At 44.8% G+C, this 21,384-nt stretch overlaps 12 non-coding genes and 4 pseudogenes across 12 annotated transcripts; all 16 read right to left on the reverse strand.

The window, feature by feature from the left end:
* Nucleotides 1-623: 623 nt before the first annotated feature.
* LOC141179658 (U2 spliceosomal RNA) lies at nucleotides 624-814 on the reverse strand. Its single transcript, XR_012255652.1, has one exon. It is a non-coding gene; the product is annotated as a U2 spliceosomal RNA (small nuclear RNA).
* A 1,115-nt stretch (nucleotides 815-1,929) lies between these two features.
* On the reverse strand, nucleotides 1,930-2,120 carry LOC141180271 (U2 spliceosomal RNA). The gene has a single exon (XR_012256033.1). It is a non-coding gene; the product is annotated as a U2 spliceosomal RNA (small nuclear RNA).
* A 1,115-nt stretch (nucleotides 2,121-3,235) lies between these two features.
* On the reverse strand, nucleotides 3,236-3,465 carry LOC141179675 (U2 spliceosomal RNA; annotated as a pseudogene).
* A 1,114-nt stretch (nucleotides 3,466-4,579) lies between these two features.
* On the reverse strand, nucleotides 4,580-4,770 carry LOC141180272 (U2 spliceosomal RNA). The gene has a single exon (XR_012256034.1). It is a non-coding gene; the product is annotated as a U2 spliceosomal RNA (small nuclear RNA).
* Nucleotides 4,771-5,885: 1,115 nt separating this feature from the next.
* LOC141179659 (U2 spliceosomal RNA) lies at nucleotides 5,886-6,076 on the reverse strand. Its single transcript, XR_012255653.1, has one exon. It is a non-coding gene; the product is annotated as a U2 spliceosomal RNA (small nuclear RNA).
* Nucleotides 6,077-7,191: 1,115 nt separating this feature from the next.
* LOC141180273 (U2 spliceosomal RNA) lies at nucleotides 7,192-7,382 on the reverse strand. The gene has a single exon (XR_012256035.1). It is a non-coding gene; the product is annotated as a U2 spliceosomal RNA (small nuclear RNA).
* A 1,115-nt stretch (nucleotides 7,383-8,497) lies between these two features.
* Nucleotides 8,498-8,727, reverse strand: LOC141179676 (U2 spliceosomal RNA; annotated as a pseudogene).
* A 1,115-nt stretch (nucleotides 8,728-9,842) lies between these two features.
* On the reverse strand, nucleotides 9,843-10,033 carry LOC141180275 (U2 spliceosomal RNA). Its single transcript, XR_012256036.1, has one exon. It is a non-coding gene; the product is annotated as a U2 spliceosomal RNA (small nuclear RNA).
* Nucleotides 10,034-11,148: 1,115 nt separating this feature from the next.
* On the reverse strand, nucleotides 11,149-11,334 carry LOC141179757 (U2 spliceosomal RNA). The gene has a single exon (XR_012255734.1). It is a non-coding gene; the product is annotated as a U2 spliceosomal RNA (small nuclear RNA).
* A 2,853-nt stretch (nucleotides 11,335-14,187) lies between these two features.
* On the reverse strand, nucleotides 14,188-14,375 carry LOC141179671 (U2 spliceosomal RNA). The gene has a single exon (XR_012255664.1). It is a non-coding gene; the product is annotated as a U2 spliceosomal RNA (small nuclear RNA).
* Nucleotides 14,376-15,490: 1,115 nt separating this feature from the next.
* On the reverse strand, nucleotides 15,491-15,674 carry LOC141179723 (U2 spliceosomal RNA). Its single transcript, XR_012255709.1, has one exon. It is a non-coding gene; the product is annotated as a U2 spliceosomal RNA (small nuclear RNA).
* A 525-nt stretch (nucleotides 15,675-16,199) lies between these two features.
* Nucleotides 16,200-16,315, reverse strand: LOC141180039 (U2 spliceosomal RNA; annotated as a pseudogene).
* A 1,115-nt stretch (nucleotides 16,316-17,430) lies between these two features.
* On the reverse strand, nucleotides 17,431-17,621 carry LOC141180276 (U2 spliceosomal RNA). The gene has a single exon (XR_012256037.1). It is a non-coding gene; the product is annotated as a U2 spliceosomal RNA (small nuclear RNA).
* A 1,115-nt stretch (nucleotides 17,622-18,736) lies between these two features.
* Nucleotides 18,737-18,927, reverse strand: LOC141180277 (U2 spliceosomal RNA). Its single transcript, XR_012256038.1, has one exon. It is a non-coding gene; the product is annotated as a U2 spliceosomal RNA (small nuclear RNA).
* A 1,115-nt stretch (nucleotides 18,928-20,042) lies between these two features.
* On the reverse strand, nucleotides 20,043-20,224 carry LOC141179871 (U2 spliceosomal RNA). The gene has a single exon (XR_012255817.1). It is a non-coding gene; the product is annotated as a U2 spliceosomal RNA (small nuclear RNA).
* A 789-nt stretch (nucleotides 20,225-21,013) lies between these two features.
* On the reverse strand, nucleotides 21,014-21,105 carry LOC141180076 (U2 spliceosomal RNA; annotated as a pseudogene).
* Between the last annotated feature and the right edge of the window lie 279 nt (nucleotides 21,106-21,384).

A 21,384-nucleotide genomic window follows, 5' to 3' on the forward strand; every position in this document is an offset into this window, starting at 1 on the left:
CACAGAGACCGCCATAAGCAACAGTTTAACAGAATGCCACAGACTAATCAACCAAACTTTTTGGGTTGGGCTCTCTTTTATAGTCTGCAGGCATTAAATGAAAGAAGTCAGTGTTCCAGCAGAAGGAGACAACGTTTCAGAAAAGGCATTGTAGCAAACCAAAAAAGAAATTTTAAGCGCAGCAGAGTAACCAGCGCACATACCTGTTAGCTCAGGTGAGTTTAAAAGGCTGCTGTTGATAACAAGGGCATTTGCTAAATAGATGGTGTGTGTGCAACAATATACTGAAAGGTCAATTATATTGTGCAGCTTATCTCACCACCTGTAGTTATTTAGGTGAAAGCTCCAAAATGCTTGCCTAATATGTCTGTTTATCCAAAAGGAAGTAAAAAGGGAGAGCTAGAAAGATAGCATTGCATCACATTACATGGCAATGCAATGCACAGTTGCTGAAGTTGAACCAAAATGAGCTTGTAATCTGGCTTCTGCAACTTTGAACATGAAAAATCCAATGAGGAGAAGAAAAGCAAAGCCAAAGAGTCCATCCCAAAATCCGACAAACAAGCAAAATGAACAAAAAACATTGAATTCAATTCTTTCTGATTTTAGAAACTGCATTAAAGAAAGGGTGCACCGGTCCTGGAGATACTGCAATATCAGGTCAATGCGTGGAGTGGACAGAGCAAGCTCTTTTTCCATCTCCCTGTTCTAAAAATCCATTTAATATATGGTCTCCAGATAGGGGACGTATCAGATATTAAACTGATAAGAACAGATACTACACTTGATCTTAGCCAAAAGGCTGAGAAGCGATAACCAGAATTGGTTTCAAACTACGGAGCCACCCAAGGATCCTGAAAAGTCCATTTGTGGAGATGAGCTCCTGGACTCCCGTTAAGAAGACATGTTGTCAACCTCTAGATCCCTTACATGCCTGCACTTTTCGGCTTGCTGCTGCTGCAATCCACGCGTTTTAGATCTGCATAACTCCACCTCTTTAAACACAGCACCTTCACCCCCTGCTGTTCCCACCCGCCTCAACACCGTTGGAAGGGAGGAGAACCAATTAAGGCGGGGGGTGGGGTGGAACGAGCAGCTGTCTACCCTTAGCAGGAGGGCTCCTGATTACATACCTCTCCTGCTGCTGCTGCTGCTGGCTGTCCAGCAGCAGACTGAAGGTGGCTGCTGCTGTGCACAGGTATATAAAGGCTCAGAGCCTATTATGACACGCGCAGCCAGCGTTCCATTGCCACATTCCATCTACTGCAGGCAGGATACCTGGCTGGCTGAATGTCGCTGAGAAGCTCACAGAGACCGCCATAAGCAACAGTTTAACAGAATGCCACAGACTAATCAACCAAACTTTTTGGGTTGGGTTCTCTTTTATAGTCTGTAGGCATTAAATGAAAGAAGTCAGTGTTCCAGCAGAAGGAGACAACGTTTCAGAAAAGGCATTGTAGCAAACCAAAAAAGAAATTTTAAGCGCAGCAGAGTAACCAGCGCACATACCTGTTAGCTCAGGTGAGTTTAAAAGGCTGCTGTTGATAACAAGGGCATTTGCTAAATAGATGGTGTGTGTGCAACAATATACTGAAAGGTCAATTATATTGTGCAGCTTATCTCACCACCTGTAGTTATTTAGGTGAAAGCTCCAAAATGCTTGCCTAATATGTCTGTTTATCCAAAAGGAAGTAAAAAGGGAGAGCTAGAAAGATAGCATTGCATCACATTACATGGCAATGCAATGCACAGTTGCTGAAGTTGAACCAAAATGAGCTTGTAATCTGGCTTCTGCAACTTTGAACATGAAAAATCCAATGAGGAGAAGAAAAGCAAAGCCAAAGAGTCCATCCCAAAATCCGACAAACAAGCAAAATGAACAAAAAACATTGAATTCAATTCTTTCTGATTTTAGAAACTGCATTAAAGAAGGGGTGCACCGGTCCTGGAGATACTGCAATACCAGGTCAATGCGTGGAGTGGACAGAGCAAGCTCTTTTTCCATCTCCCTGTTCTAAAAATCCATTTAATATATGGTCCCCAGATAGGGGACGTATCAGATATTAAACTGATAAGAACAGATACTACACTTGATCTTAGCCAAAAGGCCGAGAAGCGATAACCAGAATTGGTTTCAAACTACGGAGCCACCCAAGGATCCTGAAAAGTCCATTTGTGGAGATGAGCTCCTGGACTCCCGTTAAGAAGACATGTTGTCAACCTCTAGATCCCTTACATGCCTGCACTTTTCGGCTTGCTGCTGCTGCAATCCACGCGTTTTAGATCTGCATAACTCCACCTCTTTAAACACAGCACCTTCACCCCCTGCTGTTCCCACCCGCCTCAACACCGTTGGAAGGGAGGAGAACCAATTAAGGCGGGGGGTGGGGTGGAACGAGCAGCTGTCTACCCTTAGCAGGAGGGCTCCTGATTACATACCTCTCCTGCTGCTGCTGCTGCTGGCTGTCCAGCAGCAGACTGAAGGTGGCTGCTGCTGTGCACAGGTATATAAAGGCTCAGAGCCTATTATGACACGCGCAGCCAGCGTTCCATTGCCACATTCCATCTACTGCAGGCAGGATACCTGGCTGGCTGAATGTCGCTGAGAAGCTCACAGAGACCGCCATAAGCAACAGTTTAACAGAATGCCACAGACTAATCAACCAAACTTTTTGGGTTGGGTTCTCTTTTATAGTCTGCAGGCATTAAATGAAAGAAGTCAGTGTTCCAGCAGAAGGAGACAACGTTTCAGAAAAGGCATTGTAGCAAACCAAAAAAGAAATTTTAAGCGCAGCAGAGTAACCAGCGCACATACCTGTTAGCTCAGGTGAGTTTAAAAGGCTGCTGTTGATAACAAGGGCATTTGCTAAATAGATGGTGTGTGTGCAACAATATACTGAAAGGTCAATTATATTGTGCAGCTTATCTCACCACCTGTAGTTATTTAGGTGAAAGCTCCAAAATGCTTGCCTAATATGTCTGTTTATCCAAAAGGAAGTAAAAAGGGAGAGCTAGAAAGATAGCATTGCATCACATTACATGGCAATGCAATGCACAGTTGCTGAAGTTGAACCAAAATGAGCTTGTAATCTGGCTTCTGCAACTTTGAACATGAAAAATCCAATGAGGAGAAGAAAAGCAAAGCCAAAGAGTCCATCCCAAAATCCGACAAACAAGCAAAATGAACAAAAAACATTGAATTCAATTCTTTCTGATTTTAGAAACTGCATTAAAGAAGGGGTGCACCGGTCCTGGAGATACTGCAATACCAGGTCAATGCGTGGAGTGGACAGAGCAAGCTCTTTTTCCATCTCCCTGTTCTAAAAATCCATTTAATATATGGTCCCCAGATAGGGGACGTATCAGATATTAAACTGATAAGAACAGATTTTTTTTTTTTTTTTTTTTTATCGAAAGCCCGAACAGATACTACACTTGATCTTAGCCAAAAGGCCGAGAAGCGATAACCAGAATTGGTTTCAAACTACGGAGCCACCCAAGGATCCTGAAAAGTCCATTTGTGGAGATGAGCTCCTGGACTCCCGTTAAGAAGACATGTTGTCAACCTCTAGATCCCTTACATGCCTGCACTTTTCGGCTTGCTGCTGCTGCAATCCACGCGTTTTAGATCTGCATAACTCCACCTCTTTAAACACAGCACCTTCACCCCCTGCTGTTCCCACCCGCCTCAACACCGTTGAAAGGGAGGAGAACCAATTAAGGCGGGGGTGGGGTGGAACGAGCAGCTGTCTACCCTTAGCAGGAGGGCTCCTGATTACATACCTCTCCTGCTGCTGCTGCTGCTGGCTGTCCAGCAGCAGACTGAAGGTGGCTGCTGCTGTGCACAGGTATATAAAGGCTCAGAGCCTATTATGACACGCGCAGCCAGCGTTCCATTGCCACATTCCATCTACTGCAGGCAGGATACCTGGCTGGCTGAATGTCGCTGAGAAGCTCACAGAGACCGCCATAAGCAACAGTTTAACAGAATGCCACAGACTAATCAACCAAACTTTTTGGGTTGGGTTCTCTTTTATAGTCTGCAGGCATTAAATGAAAGAAGTCAGTGTTCCAGCAGAAGGAGACAACGTTTCAGAAAAGGCATTGTAGCAAACCAAAAAAGAAATTTTAAGCGCAGCAGAGTAACCAGCGCACATACCTGTTAGCTCAGGTGAGTTTAAAAGGCTGCTGTTGATAACAAGGGCATTTGCTAAATAGATGGTGTGTGTGCAACAATATACTGAAAGGTCAATTATATTGTGCAGCTTATCTCACCACCTGTAGTTATTTAGGTGAAAGCTCCAAAATGCTTGCCTAATATGTCTGTTTATCCAAAAGGAAGTAAAAAGGGAGAGCTAGAAAGATAGCATTGCATCACATTACATGGCAATGCAATGCACAGTTGCTGAAGTTGAACCAAAATGAGCTTGTAATCTGGCTTCTGCAACTTTGAACATGAAAAATCCAATGAGGAGAAGAAAAGCAAAGCCAAAGAGTCCATCCCAAAATCCGACAAACAAGCAAAATGAACAAAAAACATTGAATTCAATTCTTTCTGATTTTAGAAACTGCATTAAAGAAGGGGTGCACCGGTCCTGGAGATACTGCAATACCAGGTCAATGCGTGGAGTGGACAGAGCAAGCTCTTTTTCCATCTCCCTGTTCTAAAAATCCATTTAATATATGGTCCCCAGATAGGGGACGTATCAGATATTAAACTGATAAGAACAGATACTACACTTGATCTTAGCCAAAAGGCCGAGAAGCGATAACCAGAATTGGTTTCAAACTACGGAGCCACCCAAGGATCCTGAAAAGTCCATTTGTGGAGATGAGCTCCTGGACTCCCGTTAAGAAGACATGTTGTCAACCTCTAGATCCCTTACATGCCTGCACTTTTCGGCTTGCTGCTGCTGCAATCCACGCGTTTTAGATCTGCATAACTCCACCTCTTTAAACACAGCACCTTCACCCCCTGCTGTTCCCACCCGCCTCAACACCGTTGGAAGGGAGGAGAACCAATTAAGGCGGGGGGTGGGGTGGAACGAGCAGCTGTCTACCCTTAGCAGGAGGGCTGCTGATTACATACCTCTCCTGCTGCTGTTGCTGCTGGCTGTCCAGCAGCAGACTGAAGGTGGCTGCTGCTGTGCACAGGTATATAAAGGCTCAGAGCCTATTATGACACGCGCAGCCAGCGTTCCATTGCCACATTCCATCTACTGCAGGCAGGATACCTGGCTGGCTGAATGTCGCTGAGAAGCTCACAGAGACCGCCATAAGCAACAGTTTAACAGAATGCCACAGACTAATCAACCAAACTTTTTGGGTTGGGCTCTCTTTTATAGTCTGCAGGCATTAAATGAAAGAAGTCAGTGTTCCAGCAGAAGGAGACAACGTTTCAGAAAAGGCATTGTAGCAAACCAAAAAAGAAATTTTAAGCGCAGCAGAGTAACCAGCGCACATACCTGTTAGCTCAGGTGAGTTTAAAAGGCTGCTGTTGATAACAAGGGCATTTGCTAAATAGATGGTGTGTGTGCAACAATATACTGAAAGGTCAATTATATTGTGCAGCTTATCTCACCACCTGTAGTTATTTAGGTGAAAGCTCCAAAATGCTTGCCTAATATGTCTGTTTATCCAAAAGGAAGTAAAAAGGGAGAGCTAGAAAGATAGCATTGCATCACATTACATGGCAATGCAATGCACAGTTGCTGAAGTTGAACCAAAATGAGCTTGTAATCTGGCTTCTGCAACTTTGAACATGAAAAATCCAATGAGGAGAAGAAAAGCAAAGCCAAAGAGTCCATCCCAAAATCCGACAAACAAGCAAAATGAACAAAAAACATTGAATTCAATTCTTTCTGATTTTAGAAACTGCATTAAAGAAAGGGTGCACCGGTCCTGGAGATACTGCAATATCAGGTCAATGCGTGGAGTGGACAGAGCAAGCTCTTTTTCCATCTCCCTGTTCTAAAAATCCATTTAATATATGGTCTCCAGATAGGGGACGTATCAGATATTAAACTGATAAGAACAGATACTACACTTGATCTTAGCCAAAAGGCTGAGAAGCGATAACCAGAATTGGTTTCAAACTACGGAGCCACCCAAGGATCCTGAAAAGTCCATTTGTGGAGATGAGCTCCTGGACTCCCGTTAAGAAGACATGTTGTCAACCTCTAGATCCCTTACATGCCTGCACTTTTCGGCTTGCTGCTGCTGCAATCCACGCGTTTTAGATCTGCATAACTCCACCTCTTTAAACACAGCACCTTCACCCCCTGCTGTTCCCACCCGCCTCAACACCGTTGGAAGGGAGGAGAACCAATTAAGGCGGGGGGTGGGGTGGAACGAGCAGCTGTCTACCCTTAGCAGGAGGGCTCCTGATTACATACCTCTCCTGCTGCTGCTGCTGCTGGCTGTCCAGCAGCAGACTGAAGGTGGCTGCTGCTGTGCACAGGTATATAAAGGCTCAGAGCCTATTATGACACGCGCAGCCAGCGTTCCATTGCCACATTCCATCTACTGCAGGCAGGATACCTGGCTGGCTGAATGTCGCTGAGAAGCTCACAGAGACCGCCATAAGCAACAGTTTAACAGAATGCCACAGACTAATCAACCAAACTTTTTGGGTTGGGTTCTCTTTTATAGTCTGTAGGCATTAAATGAAAGAAGTCAGTGTTCCAGCAGAAGGAGACAACGTTTCAGAAAAGGCATTGTAGCAAACCAAAAAAGAAATTTTAAGCGCAGCAGAGTAACCAGCGCACATACCTGTTAGCTCAGGTGAGTTTAAAAGGCTGCTGTTGATAACAAGGGCATTTGCTAAATAGATGGTGTGTGTGCAACAATATACTGAAAGGTCAATTATATTGTGCAGCTTATCTCACCACCTGTAGTTATTTAGGTGAAAGCTCCAAAATGCTTGCCTAATATGTCTGTTTATCCAAAAGGAAGTAAAAAGGGAGAGCTAGAAAGATAGCATTGCATCACATTACATGGCAATGCAATGCACAGTTGCTGAAGTTGAACCAAAATGAGCTTGTAATCTGGCTTCTGCAACTTTGAACATGAAAAATCCAATGAGGAGAAGAAAAGCAAAGCCAAAGAGTCCATCCCAAAATCCGACAAACAAGCAAAATGAACAAAAAACATTGAATTCAATTCTTTCTGATTTTAGAAACTGCATTAAAGAAGGGGTGCACCGGTCCTGGAGATACTGCAATACCAGGTCAATGCGTGGAGTGGACAGAGCAAGCTCTTTTTCCATCTCCCTGTTCTAAAAATCCATTTAATATATGGTCCCCAGATAGGGGACGTATCAGATATTAAACTGATAAGAACAGATACTACACTTGATCTTAGCCAAAAGGCCGAGAAGCGATAACCAGAATTGGTTTCAAACTACGGAGCCACCCAAGGATCCTGAAAAGTCCATTTGTGGAGATGAGCTCCTGGACTCCCGTTAAGAAGACATGTTGTCAACCTCTAGATCCCTTACATGCCTGCACTTTTCGGCTTGCTGCTGCTGCAATCCACGCGTTTTAGATCTGCATAACTCCACCTCTTTAAACACAGCACCTTCACCCCCTGCTGTTCCCACCCGCCTCAACACCGTTGGAAGGGAGGAGAACCAATTAAGGCGGGGGGTGGGGTGGAACGAGCAGCTGTCTACCCTTAGCAGGAGGGCTCCTGATTACATACCTCTCCTGCTGCTGCTGCTGCTGGCTGTCCAGCAGCAGACTGAAGGTGGCTGCTGCTGTGCACAGGTATATAAAGGCTCAGAGCCTATTATGACACGCGCAGCCAGCGTTCCATTGCCACATTCCATCTACTGCAGGCAGGATACCTGGCTGGCTGAATGTCGCTGAGAAGCTCACAGAGACCGCCATAAGCAACAGTTTAACAGAATGCCACAGACTAATCAACCAAACTTTTTGGGTTGGGTTCTCTTTTATAGTCTGCAGGCATTAAATGAAAGAAGTCAGTGTTCCAGCAGAAGGAGACAACGTTTCAGAAAAGGCATTGTAGCAAACCAAAAAAGAAATTTTAAGCGCAGCAGAGTAACCAGCGCACATACCTGTTAGCTCAGGTGAGTTTAAAAGGCTGCTGTTGATAACAAGGGCATTTGCTAAATAGATGGTGTGTGTGCAACAATATACTGAAAGGTCAATTATATTGTGCAGCTTATCTCACCACCTGTAGTTATTTAGGTGAAAGCTCCAAAATGCTTGCCTAATATGTCTGTTTATCCAAAAGGAAGTAAAAAGGGAGAGCTAGAAAGATAGCATTGCATCACATTACATGGCAATGCAATGCACAGTTGCTGAAGTTGAACCAAAATGAGCTTGTAATCTGGCTTCTGCAACTTTGAACATGAAAAATCCAATGAGGAGAAGAAAAGCAAAGCCAAAGAGTCCATCCCAAAATCCGACAAACAAGCAAAATGAACAAAAAACATTGAATTCAATTCTTTCTGATTTTAGAAACTGCATTAAAGAAGGGGTGCACCGGTCCTGGAGATACTGCAATACCAGGTCAATGCGTGGAGTGGACAGAGCAAGCTCTTTTTCCATCTCCCTGTTCTAAAAATCCATTTAATATATGGTCCCCAGATAGGGGACGTATCAGATATTAAACTGATAAGAACAGATTTTTTTTTTTTTTTTTTTTTATCGAAAGCCCGAACAGATACTACACTTGATCTTAGCCAAAAGGCCGAGAAGCGATAACCAGAATTGGTTTCAAACTACGGAGCCACCCAAGGATCCTGAAAAGTCCATTTGTGGAGATGAGCTCCTGGACTCCCGTTAAGAAGACATGTTGTCAACCTCTAGATCCCTTACATGCCTGCACTTTTCGGCTTGCTGCTGCTGCAATCCACGCGTTTTAGATCTGCATAACTCCACCTCTTTAAACACAGCACCTTCACCCCCTGCTGTTCCCACCCGCCTCAACACCGTTGGAAGGGAGGAGAACCAATTAAGGCGGGGGGTGGGGTGGAACGAGCAGCTGTCTACCCTTAGCAGGAGGGCTCCTGATTACATACCTCTCCTGCTGCTGCTGCTGCTGGCTGTCCAGCAGCAGACTGAAGGTGGCTGCTGCTGTGCACAGGTATATAAAGGCTCAGAGCCTATTATGACACGTGCAGCCAGCGTTCCATTGCCACATTCCATCTACTGCAGGCAGGATACCTGGCTGGCTGAATGTCGCTGAGAAGCTCACAGAGACCGCCATAAGCAACAGTTTAACAGAATGCCACAGACTAATCAACCAAACTTTTTGGGTTGGGTTCTCTTTTATAGTCTGCAGGCATTAAATGAAAGAAGTCAGTGTTCCTGCAGAAGGAGACAACGTTTCAGAAAAGGCATTGTAGCAAACCAAAAAAGAAATTTTAAGCGCAGCAGAGTAACCAGCGCACATACCTGTTAGCTCAGGTGAGTTTAAAAGGCTGCTGTTGATAACAAGGGCATTTGCTAAATAGATGGTGTGTGTGCAACAATATACTGAAAGGTCAATTATATTGTGCAGCTTATCTCACCACCTGTAGTTATTTAGGTGAAAGCTCCAAAATGCTTGCCTAATATGTCTGTTTATCCAAAAGGAAGTAAAAAGGGAGAGCTAGAAAGATAGCATTGCATCACATTACATGGCAATGCAATGCACAGTTGCTGAAGTTGAACCAAAATGAGCTTGCAATCTGGCTTCTGCAACTTTGAACATGAAAAATCCAATGAGGAGAAGAAAAGCAAAGCCAAAGAGTCCATCCCAAAATCCGACAAACAAGCAAAATGAACAAAAAACATTGAATTCAATTCTTTCTGATTTTAGAAACTGCATTAAAGAAGGGGTGCACCGGTCCTGGAGATACTGCAATACCAGGTCAATGCGTGGAGTGGACAGAGCAAGCTCTTTTTCCATCTCCCTGTTCTAAAAATCCATTTAATATATGGTCCCCAGATAGGGGACGTATCAGATATTAAACTGATAAGAACAGATACTACACTTGATCTTAGCCAAAAGGCCGAGAAGCGATAACCAGAATTGGTTTCAAACTACGGAGCCACCCAAGGATCCTGAAAAGTCCATTTGTGGAGATGAGCTCCTGGACTCCCGTTAAGAAGACATGTTGTCAACCTCTAGATCCCTTACATGCCTGCACTTTTCGGCTTGCTGCTGCTGCAATCCACGCGTTTTAGATCTGCATAACTCCACCTCTTTAAACACAGCACCTTCACCCCCTGCTGTTCCCACCCGCCTCAACACCGTTGGAAGGGAGGAGAACCAATTAAGGCGGGGGGTGGGGTGGAACGAGCAGCTGTCTACCCTTAGCAGGAGGGCTCCTGATTACATACCTCTCCTGCTGCTGCTGCTGCTGGCTGTCCAGCAGCAGACTGAAGGTGGCTGCTGCTGTGCACAGGTATATAAAGGCTCAGAGCCTATTATGACACGCGCAGCCAGCGTTCCATTGCCACATTCCATCTACTGCAGGCAGGATACCTGGCTGGCTGAATGTCGCTGAGAAGCTCACAGAGACCGCCATAAGCAACAGTTTAACAGAATGCCACAGACTAATCAACCAAACTTTTTGGGTTGGGTTCTCTTTTATAGTCTGCAGGCATTAAATGAAAGAAGTCAGTGTTCCAGCAGAAGGAGACAACGTTTCAGAAAAGGCATTGTAGCAAACCAAAAAAGAAATTTTAAGCGCAGCAGAGTAACCAGCGCACATACCTGTTAGCTCAGGTGAGTTTAAAAGGCTGCTGTTGATAACAAGGGCATTTGCTAAATAGATGGTGTGTGTGCAACAATATACTGAAAGGTCAATTATATTGTGCAGCTTATCTCACCACCTGTAGTTATTTAGGTGAAAGCTCCAAAATGCTTGCCTAATATGTCTGTTTATCCAAAAGGAAGTAAAAAGGGAGAGCTAGAAAGATAGCATTGCATCACATTACATGGCAATGCAATGCACAGTTGCTGAAGTTGAACCAAAATGAGCTTGTAATCTGGCTTCTGCAACTTTGAACATGAAAAATCCAATGAGGAGAAGAAAAGCAAAGCCAAAGAGTCCATCCCAAAATCCGACAAACAAGCAAAATGAACAAAAAACATTGAATTCAATTCTTTCTGATTTTAGAAACTGCATTAAAGAAGGGGTGCACCGGTCCTGGAGATACTGCAATACCAGGTCAATGCGTGGAGTGGACAGAGCAAGCTCTTTTTCCATCTCCCTGTTCTAAAAATCCATTTAATATATGGTCCCCAGATAGGGGACGTATCAGATATTAAACTGATAAGAACAGATTTTTTTTTTTTTTTTTTTTTTTTAAAACCTATTCAGGTTAAAATTAAAGTCCACTCCACAGTCCTCTTCTCCCCAAAGGGAGACAAGACGTGGACTCCAACTTAAATCATCATCAGGTTTTGGTACTTTTAATGTCAGAAAAAAAAATTACAAAAATACAACAATACTTTCAAAGAAAGAAATGTTTCAGAACCTGAATGGATACCAAAAAAATAAAAATTAAATTATAACTGTATTAACAACAGTAATAACATCAAGTAAAATACTTGTAACCATTATCAAAAGCATGAACCCCAACCCAACTCAGAACCTTAAGGGACAAATCTTCAACCCTTGATGCTGAAAAAACTTGTTTCGATACACCATCTGGTATTCTATATTTCACACAAAAAACATTTTTATCTCTTATTAGTTCTTTCCTAACATTCTCTATAAGATAGTCCAAACGTTTCTCATCATACAACTTACGGTACAACCGGTTAAAATATTCTGCATTCTTTATAAACATAGGTTGTTGAAAAACAACTATATTTTCTTCCATTGCCACCTCCACTTCCTGTTCCTTTCTCTTTTCTTGCTTTTTAACCTTACCACGGCCAGTTCCCTGACTTACACCTCCCATTTCACTCTCTACCCTATCCCCCCAATCTACTCTTGTTTTCTCCATCTCCCTCTGCACTCCTACAGGTTTGCTTTCTTTTCCCTTTACCACCAACACCTTTTCTACACTTTCCTCCTTTCTCTCTACCAAAACCTTTTTAACCACTACCTCCTTCTCTTTATTTCTTTTCCTCTTTGGGCAATTCTTAAAAACATGCGTATCTTCCTGACACAAGTTGCACTTCCTCCGATCTTTACAATCCTTTGACTCATGATCACCTTTTTTGCAAAAACCACATACACCACCCGAACAATTTTCCTTTCCATGCCCGTATTGACGACAAACTCGACAAAAAGTGGGTATACCACTGAAAAAAATATCACCATTTATATTACCCAACTTAAACCTAGCTGGGGGAAGCAACACAGTCCCCTGCTCATCTTCTTTGAAACGGACCAAAAATTTCCACTTCGAAGTCCAAAAACCAAATTCATTATAAATCTTCCCTTTTGGTGTTACTGACAAACAAAAAAACTCCAAAAATGTAAGAACATCCTCTTCGTCCACCAATGGAGAGTACATTTTAACAATGATCCATTTATCTCTAACGGGGAAGTGTGGCATTACACTTATCCCCTCCATTCTTTTATCCTGGCTTGCAGTCATTTTCCTTGGATATCCTTCAAAAAAAACTTTGTCAACAAAAACTATATCATAAACACCCCTCCTGGGGTAGTCCATTATCGCCAACACTTCTTCTGTCTTCAAACCAAAAAGATCCACAAGAACTTAACTCATCACATACCTAAAATCCTTTTGATCTCGAAAGTTCTCCTGAACAACCAAACGAATAGAATTCTGCACCTTAGCGAATTCAGGCACATGATCTTCCTCTCCTTCATGTGATGCTGCAGACATCTTCTTCACAAACAGGTTCTCTTCTTCTCAATAGAAACCTTCAACACCGAAGTGCCAGGTAGATGATCGCCTCCCGTTGCCCGGGGACTAATCCGACTCCCTAATAGCAGCAGGGAGGTGAAGCCCTGCTGAAAAACAGAGCGATCCCCCCAGGCCAAGGAGCCGGGTACCCCGAGCACCTCTCAGCCAAGACCAAGGCAGCAGCCGCTAGATCACTGCACTTGATCTTAGCCAAAAGGCCGAGAAGCGATAACCAGAATTGGTTTCAAACTACGGAGCCACCCAAGGATCCTGAAAAGTCCATTTGTGGAGATGAGCTCCTGGACTCCCGTTAAGAAGACATGTTGTCAACCTCTAGATCCCTTACATGCCTGCACTTTTCGGCTTGCTGCTGCTGCAATCCACGCGTTTTAGATCTGCATAACTCCACCTCTTTAAACACAGCACCTTCACCCCCTGCTGTTCCCACCCGCCTCAACACCATTGGAAGGGAGGAGAACCAATTAAGGCGGGGGGTGGGGTGGAACGAGCAGCTGTCTACCCTTAGCAGGAGGGCTCCTGATTACATACCTCTCCTGCTGCTGCTGCTGCTGGCTGTCCAGCAGCAGACTGAAGGTGGCTGCTGCTGTGCACAGGTATATAAAGGCTCAGAGCCTATTATGACACGCGCAGCCAGCGTTCCATTGCCACATTCCATCTACTGCAGGCAGGATACCTGGCTGGCTGAATGTCGCTGAGAAGCTCACAGAGACCGCCATAAGCAACAGTTTAACAGAATGCCACAGACTAATCAACCAAACTTTTTGGGTTGGGTTCTCTTTTATAGTCTGCAGGCATTAAATGAAAGAAGTCAGTGTTCCAGCAGAAGGAGACAACGTTTCAGAAAAGGCATTGTAGCAAACCAAAAAAGAAATTTTAAGCGCAGCAGAGTAACCAGCGCACATACCTGTTAGCTCAGGTGAGTTTAAAAGGCTGCTGTTGATAACAAGGGCATTTGCTAAATAGATGGTGTGTGTGCAACAATATACTGAAAGGTCAATTATATTGTGCAGCTTATCTCACCACCTGTAGTTATTTAGGTGAAAGCTCCAAAATGCTTGCCTAATATGTCTGTTTATCCAAAAGGAAGTAAAAAGGGAGAGCTAGAAAGATAGCATTGCATCACATTACATGGCAATGCAATGCACAGTTGCTGAAGTTGAACCAAAATGAGCTTGTAATCTGGCTTCTGCAACTTTGAACATGAAAAATCCAATGAGGAGAAGAAAAGCAAAGCCAAAGAGTCCATCCCAAAATCCAACAAACAAGCAAAATGAACAAAAAACATTGAATTCAATTCTTTCTGATTTTAGAAACTGCATTAAAGAAGGGGTGCACCGGTCCTGGAGATACTGCAATACCAGGTCAATGCGTGGAGTGGACAGAGCAAGCTCTTTTTCCATCTCCCTGTTCTAAAAATCCATTTAATATATGGTCCCCAGATAGGGGACGTATCAGATATTAAACTAAGAACAGATACTACACTTGATCTTAGCCAAAAGGCCGAGAAGCGATAACCAGAATTGGTTTCAAACTACGGAGCCACCCAAGGATCCTGAAAAGTCCATTTGTGGAGATGAGCTCCTGGACTCCCGTTAAGAAGACATGTTGTCAACCTCTAGATCCCTTACATGCCTGCACTTTTCGGCTTGCTGCTGCTGCAATCCACGCGTTTTAGATCTGCATAACTCCACCTCTTTAAACACAGCACCTTCACCCCCTGCTGTTCCCACCCGCCTCAACACCGTTGGAAGGGAGGAGAACCAATTAAGGCGGGGGGTGGGGTGGAACGAGCAGCTGTCTACCCTTAGCAGGAGGGCTCCTGATTACATACCTCTCCTGCTGCTGCTGCTGCTGGCTGTCCAGCAGCAGACTGAAGGTGGCTGCTGCTGTGCACAGGTATATAAAGGCTCAGAGCCTATTATGACACGCGCAGCCAGCGTTCCATTGCCACATTCCATCTACTGCAGGCAGGATACCTGGCTGGCTGAATGTCGCTGAGAAGCTCACAGAGACCGCCATAAGCAACAGTTTAACAGAATGCCAAAGACTAATCAACCAAACTTTTTGGGTTGGGTTCTCTTTTATAGTCTGCAGGCATTAAATGAAAGAAGTCAGTGTTCCAGCAGAAGGAGACAACGTTTCAGAAAAGGCATTGTAGCAAACCAAAAAAGAAATTTTAAGCGCAGCAGAGTAACCAGCGCACATACCTGTTAGCTCAGGTGAGTTTAAAAGGCTGCTGTTGATAACAAGGGCATTTGCTAAATAGATGGTGTGTGTGCAACAATATACTGAAAGGTCAATTATATTGTGCAGCTTATCTTACCACCTGTAGTTATTTAGGTGAAAGCTCCAAAATGCTTGCCTAATATGTCTGTTTATCCAAAAGGAAGTAAAAAGGGAGAGCTAGAAAGATAGCATTGCATCACATTACATGGCAATGCAATGCACAGTTGCTGAAGTTGAACCAAAATGAGCTTGTAATCTGGCTTCTGCAACTTTGAACATGAAAAATCCAATGAGGAGAAGAAAAGCAAAGCCAAAGAGTCCATCCCAAAATCCGACAAACAAGCAAAATGAACAAAAAACATTGAATTCAATTCTTTCTGATTTTAGAAACTGCATTAAAGAAGGGGTGCACCGGTCCTGGAGATATTGCAATACCAGGTCAATGCGTGGAGTGGACAGAGCAAGCTCTTTTTCCATCTCCCTGTTCTAAAAATCCATTTAATATATGGTCCCCAGATAGGGGATGTATCAGATATTAAACTGATAAGAACAGATTTTTTTTGATTGAAGCTGCATCCAAGGCACTGAAAAATGTGACCGAAGTCACACCAAAACAGCGCACGAGGCGAGGATTCATGTGGACCCTTCCCGGAGGAGAGGGTCCCCAATAAACCATCCCCATCCCTCCGAGCCAGAAGGCCACAGCGAGGGTCGGGGATCTCCGATGCTCTCTCTTGCCGAAGCCAGAGAAGAGCCGTTTTCGTGCTCCCAGCGTCCAGCTAGGCTGCCACCCTAGTGGAGCTGGAGCCTGTGTTGGTTTCTCAGCCCAAAGCTGACCGGACCTCCGACCGGGTTTATAAAAATTCCCCTTCCTAGCCCGGAGGCCAGGAATAGGGGGTGTTGCTCAGAAAGTATGATTGGCAAAGGTGCGGCGTGCTACGAAGCCCAAGTCTTTCTGGGGTTCCCAGTCCCAGTAAGCTTGGACTCCCACCAGGGCGCCTACTCCTGGGGCACATTGCTCCAAAGCCCTCACACTTACCCAGCCTAGTGACTTCGATCCTGGAGGGCCATGTTTTCCATCAGATGACTCTATGAGCCACCTGGCGTACTAACAAGTGCACCAAACCAGTGTGTAATGTGCATCAATTTACTAGAGCAGCCCAAGGACAAAACCGCCTTTTCAAAAGATACTACACTTGATCTTAGCCAAAAGGCCGAGAAGCGATAACCAGAATTGGTTTCAAACTACGGAGCCACCCAAGGATCCTGAAAAGTCCATTTGTGGAGATGAGCTCCTGGACTCCCGTTAAGAAGACATGTTGTCAACCTCTAGATCCCTTACATGCCTGCACTTTTCGGCTTGCTGCTGCTGCAATCCACGCGTTTTAGATCTGCATAACTCCACCTCTTTAAACACAGCACCTTCACCCCCTGCTGTTCCCACCCGCCTCAACACCGTTGGAAGGGAGGAGAACCAATTAAGGCGGGGGGTGGGGTGGAACGAGCAGCTGTCTACCCTTAGCAGGAGGGCTCCTGATTACATAGCTCTCCTGCTGCTGCTGCTGCTGGCTGTCCAGCAGCAGACTGAAGGTGGCTGCTGCTGTGCACAGGTATATAAAGGCTCAGAGCCTATTATGACACGCGCAGCCAGCGTTCCATTGCCACATTCCATCTACTGCAGGCAGGATACCTGGCTGGCTGAATGTCGCTGAGAAGCTCACAGAGACCGCCATAAGCAACAGTTTAACAGAATGCCACAGACTAATCAACCAAACTTTTTGGGTTGGGTTCTCTTTTATAGTCTGCAGGCATTAAATGAAAGAAGTCAGTGTTCCAGCAGAAGGAGACAACGTTTCAGAAAAGGCATTGTAGCAAACCAAAAAAGAAATTTTAAGCGCAGCAGAGTAACCAGCGCACATACCTGTTAGCTCAGGTGAGTTTAAAAGGCTGCTGTTGATAACAAGGGCATTTGCTAAATAGATGGTGTGTGTGCAACAATATACTGAAAGGTCAATTATATTGTGCAGCTTATCTCACCACCTGTAGTTATTTAGGTGAAAGCTCCAAAATGCTTGCCTAATATGTCTGTTTATCCAAAAGGAAGTAAAAAGGGAGAGCTAGAAAGATAGCATTGCATCACATTACATGGCAATGCAATGCACAGTTGCTGAAGTTGAACCAAAATGAGCTTGTAATCTGGCTTCTGCAACTTTGAACATGAAAAATCCAATGAGGAGAAGAAAAGCAAAGCCAAAGAGTCCATCCCAAAATCCGACAAACAAGCAAAATGAACAAAAAACATTGAATTCAATTCTTTCTGATTTTAGAAACTGCATTAAAGAAGGGGTGCACCGGTCCTGGAGATACTGCAATACCAGGTCAATGCGTGGAGTGGACAGAGCAAGCTCTTTTTCCATCTCCCTGTTCTAAAAATCCATTTAATATATGGTCCCCAGATAGGGGACGTATCAGATATTAAACTGATAAGAACAGATACTACACTTGATCTTAGCCAAAAGGCCGAGAAGCGATAACCAGAATTGGTTTCAAACTACGGAGCCACCCAAGGATCCTGAAAAGTCCATTTGTGGAGATGAGCTCCTGGACTCCCGTTAAGAAGACATGTTGTCAACCTCTAGATCCCTTACATGCCTGCACTTTTCGGCTTGCTGCTGCTGCAATCCACGCGTTTTAGATCTGCATAACTCCACCTCTTTAAACACAGCACCTTCACCCCCTGCTGTTCCCACCCACCTCAACACCGTTGGAAGGGAGGAGAACCAATTAAGGCGGGGGGTGGGGTGGAACGAGCAGCTGTCTACCCTTAGCAGGAGGGCTCCTGATTACATACCTCTCCTGCTGCTGCTGCTGCTGGCTGTCCAGCAGCAGACTGAAGGTGGCTGCTGCTGTGCACAGGTATATAAAGGCTCAGAGCCTATTATGACACGCGCAGCCAGCGTTCCATTGCCACATTCCATCTACTGCAGGCAGGATACCTGGCTGGCTGAATGTCGCTGAGAAGCTCACAGAGACCGCCATAAGCAACAGTTTAACAGAATGCCACAGACTAATCAACCAAACTTTTTGGGTTGGGTTCTCTTTTATAGTCTGCAGGCATTAAATGAAAGAAGTCAGTGTTCCAGCAGAAGGAGACAACGTTTCAGAAAAGGCATTGTAGCAAACCAAAAAAGAAATTTTAAGCGCAGCAGAGTAACCAGCGCACATACCTGTTAGCTCAGGTGAGTTTAAAAGGCTGCTGTTGATAACAAGGGCATTTGCTAAATAGATGGTGTGTGTGCAACAATATACTGAAAGGTCAATTATATTGTGCAGCTTATCTCACCACCTGTAGTTATTTAGGTGAAAGCTCCAAAATGCTTGCCTAATATGTCTGTTTATCCAAAAGGAAGTAAAAAGGGAGAGCTAGAAAGATAGCATTGCATCACATTACATGGCAATGCAATGCACAGTTGCTGAAGTTGAACCAAAATGAGCTTGTAATCTGGCTTCTGCAACTTTGAACATGAAAAATCCAATGAGGAGAAGAAAAGCAAAGCCAAAGAGTCCATCCCAAAATCCGACAAACAAGCAAAATGAACAAAAAACATTGAATTCAATTCTTTCTGATTTTAGAAACTGCATTAAAGAAGGGGTGCACCGGTCCTGGAGATACTGCAATACCAGGTCAATGCGTGGAGTGGACAGAGCAAGCTCTTTTTCCATCTCCCTGTTCTAAAAATCCATTTAATATATGGTCCCCAGATAGGGGACGTATCAGATATTAAACTGATAAGAACAGATACTACACTTGATCTTAGCCAAAAGGCCGAGAAGCGATAACCAGAATTGGTTTCAAACTACGGAGCCACCCAAGGATCCTGAAAAGTCCATTTGTGGAGATGAGCTCCTGGACTCCCGTTAAGAAGACATGTTGTCAACCTCTAGATCCCTTACATGCCTGCACTTTTCGGCTTGCTGCTGCTGCAATCCACGCGTTTTAGATCTGCATAACTCCACCTCTTTAAACACAGCACCTTCACCCCCTGCTGTTCCCACCCGCCTCAACACCGTTGGAAGGGAGGAGAACCAATTAAGGCGGGGGGTGGGGTGGAACGAGCAGCTGTCTACCCTTAGCAGGAGGGCTCCTGATTACATACCTCTCCTGCTGCTGCTGCTGCTGGCTGTCCAGCAGCAGACTGAAGGTGGCTGCTGCTGTGCACAGGTATATAAAGGCTCAGAGCCTATTATGACACGCGCAGCCAGCGTTCCATTGCCACATTCCATCTACTGCAGGCAGGATACCTGGCTGGCTGAATGTCGCTGAGAAGCTCACAGAGACCGCCATAAGCAACAGTTTAACAGAATGCCACAGACTAATCAACCAAACTTTTTGGGTTGGGTTCTCTTTTATAGTCTGCAGGCATTAAATGAAAGAAGTCAGTGTTCCAGCAGAAGGAGACAACGTTTCAGAAAAGGCATTGTAGCAAACCAAAAAAGAAATTTTAAGCGCAGCAGAGTAACCAGCGCACATACCTGTTAGCTCAGGTGAGTTTAAAAGGCTGCTGTTGATAACAAGGGCATTTGCTAAATAGATGGTGTGTGTGCAACAATATACTGAAAGGTCAATTATATTGTGCAGCTTATCTCACCACCTGTAGTTATTTAGGTGAAAGCTCCAAAATGCTTGCCTAATATGTCTGTTTATCCAAAAGGAAGTAAAAAGGGAGAGCTAGAAAGATAGCATTGCATCACATTACATGGCAATGCAATGCACAGTTGCTGAAGTTGAACCAAAATGAGCTTGTAATCTGGCTTCTGCAACTTTGAACATGAAAAATCCAATGAGGAGAAGAAAAGCAAAGCCAAAGAGTCCATCCCAAAATCCGACAAACAAGCAAAATGAACAAAAAACATTGAATTCAATTCTTTCTGATTTTAGAAACTGCATTAAAGAAGGGGTGCACCGGTCCTGGAGATACTGCAATACCAGGTCAATGCGTGGAGTGGACAGAGCAAGCTCTTTTTCCATCTCCCTGTTCTCAAAATCCATTTAATATATGGTCCCCAGATAGGGGACGTATCAGATATTAAACTGATAAGAACAGATTTTTTCTTTTTCGAAAGCCCGAATTCGTGTACAAAACCCGAGTGCGCTTAAAAAAGTGACAAGTGCCACAAAAAAAGTGCACTAGGATGCTGATCTTCTTGAAACCCTCTCCAAAAGGAGAAGGGTCCCCCAAACCATTCCCCGTCCCTCCGAGCCAAAAGGCCACAGCGAGGAACAGGGACAAAAAGCCACCTCCAGCCAAAGCCAGAGGCGACCCAATCTTACCCCCAGCACCTGCCCGAGTTCTCACCCGAGCAAGGCACTGGGAGCCAAAGACTGTGCTCCCCTCCCGGAAGAGGGGAGCCAACAACGCCCTCCTCCCAAAAGAGGAGAGCCAGGGGGGTTCAGGGGGGAGCGGAACCTGATGGCCACACACTCCCCCCCTAGACCTGCCAAGAGAGGAACCCGTAAGGGAACCGCATCCCGACAAAATCCTAGTAGGACGTGACACACGTGAATAAGTGGACACACAGTGACAAAGAAATTAAATAAATAGTGAAGGTTTCACAGTATAATACTGCCCGGACCTTCGACCGGGAATTGAAAAATTCCCCATCCTAAGGCCAGAAGGCCCGGAATAAGGGTGTGTGCGAAGAAAGAAAATTTGAAGTGCTTGTGCAAATGTGCCATAAACTCAAGTGGGGTTCCCAATCCCAGTGAGTTAAGGCACCCCAGGGTCACCACTCCTGGGGCACTTCACACTTCGGGCTTTCGATCTTCCCCGGCCCAATGGCGTCGATCCTGGGGGGCCATGCTTTCCACCAGATGACTATATTAGCCACCTGGCGTACTAACAAGCGCCTAAACCCCAGTGTGCATAATGTATCAATCTACTAGGGCGGCCAACATCCAAAACCGCCTTTTCGAAAGATACTACACTTGATCTTAGCCAAAAGGCCGAGAAGCGATAACCAGAATTGGTTTCAAACTACGGAGCCACCCAAGGATCCTGAAAAGTCCATTTGTGGAGATGAGCTCCTGGACTCCCGTTAAGAAGACATGTTGTCAACCTCTAGATCCCTTACATGCCTGCACTTTTCGGCTTGCTGCTGCTGCAATCCACGCGTTTTAGATCTGCATAACTCCACCTCTTTAAACACAGCACCTTCACCCCGTGCTGTTCACACCCGCCTCAACACCGTTGGAAGGGAGGAGAACCAATTAAGGCGGGGGGTGGGGTGGAACGAG

The sequence above is a fragment of the Phyllobates terribilis genome, unplaced genomic scaffold (genome assembly GCF_046119375.1).
Source record: "Phyllobates terribilis strain yellow unplaced genomic scaffold, ASM4611937v1 Scaffold_30__1_contigs__length_15301838, whole genome shotgun sequence".
NCBI classification, from domain to species: Eukaryota; Metazoa; Chordata; class Amphibia; order Anura; family Dendrobatidae; genus Phyllobates; species Phyllobates terribilis.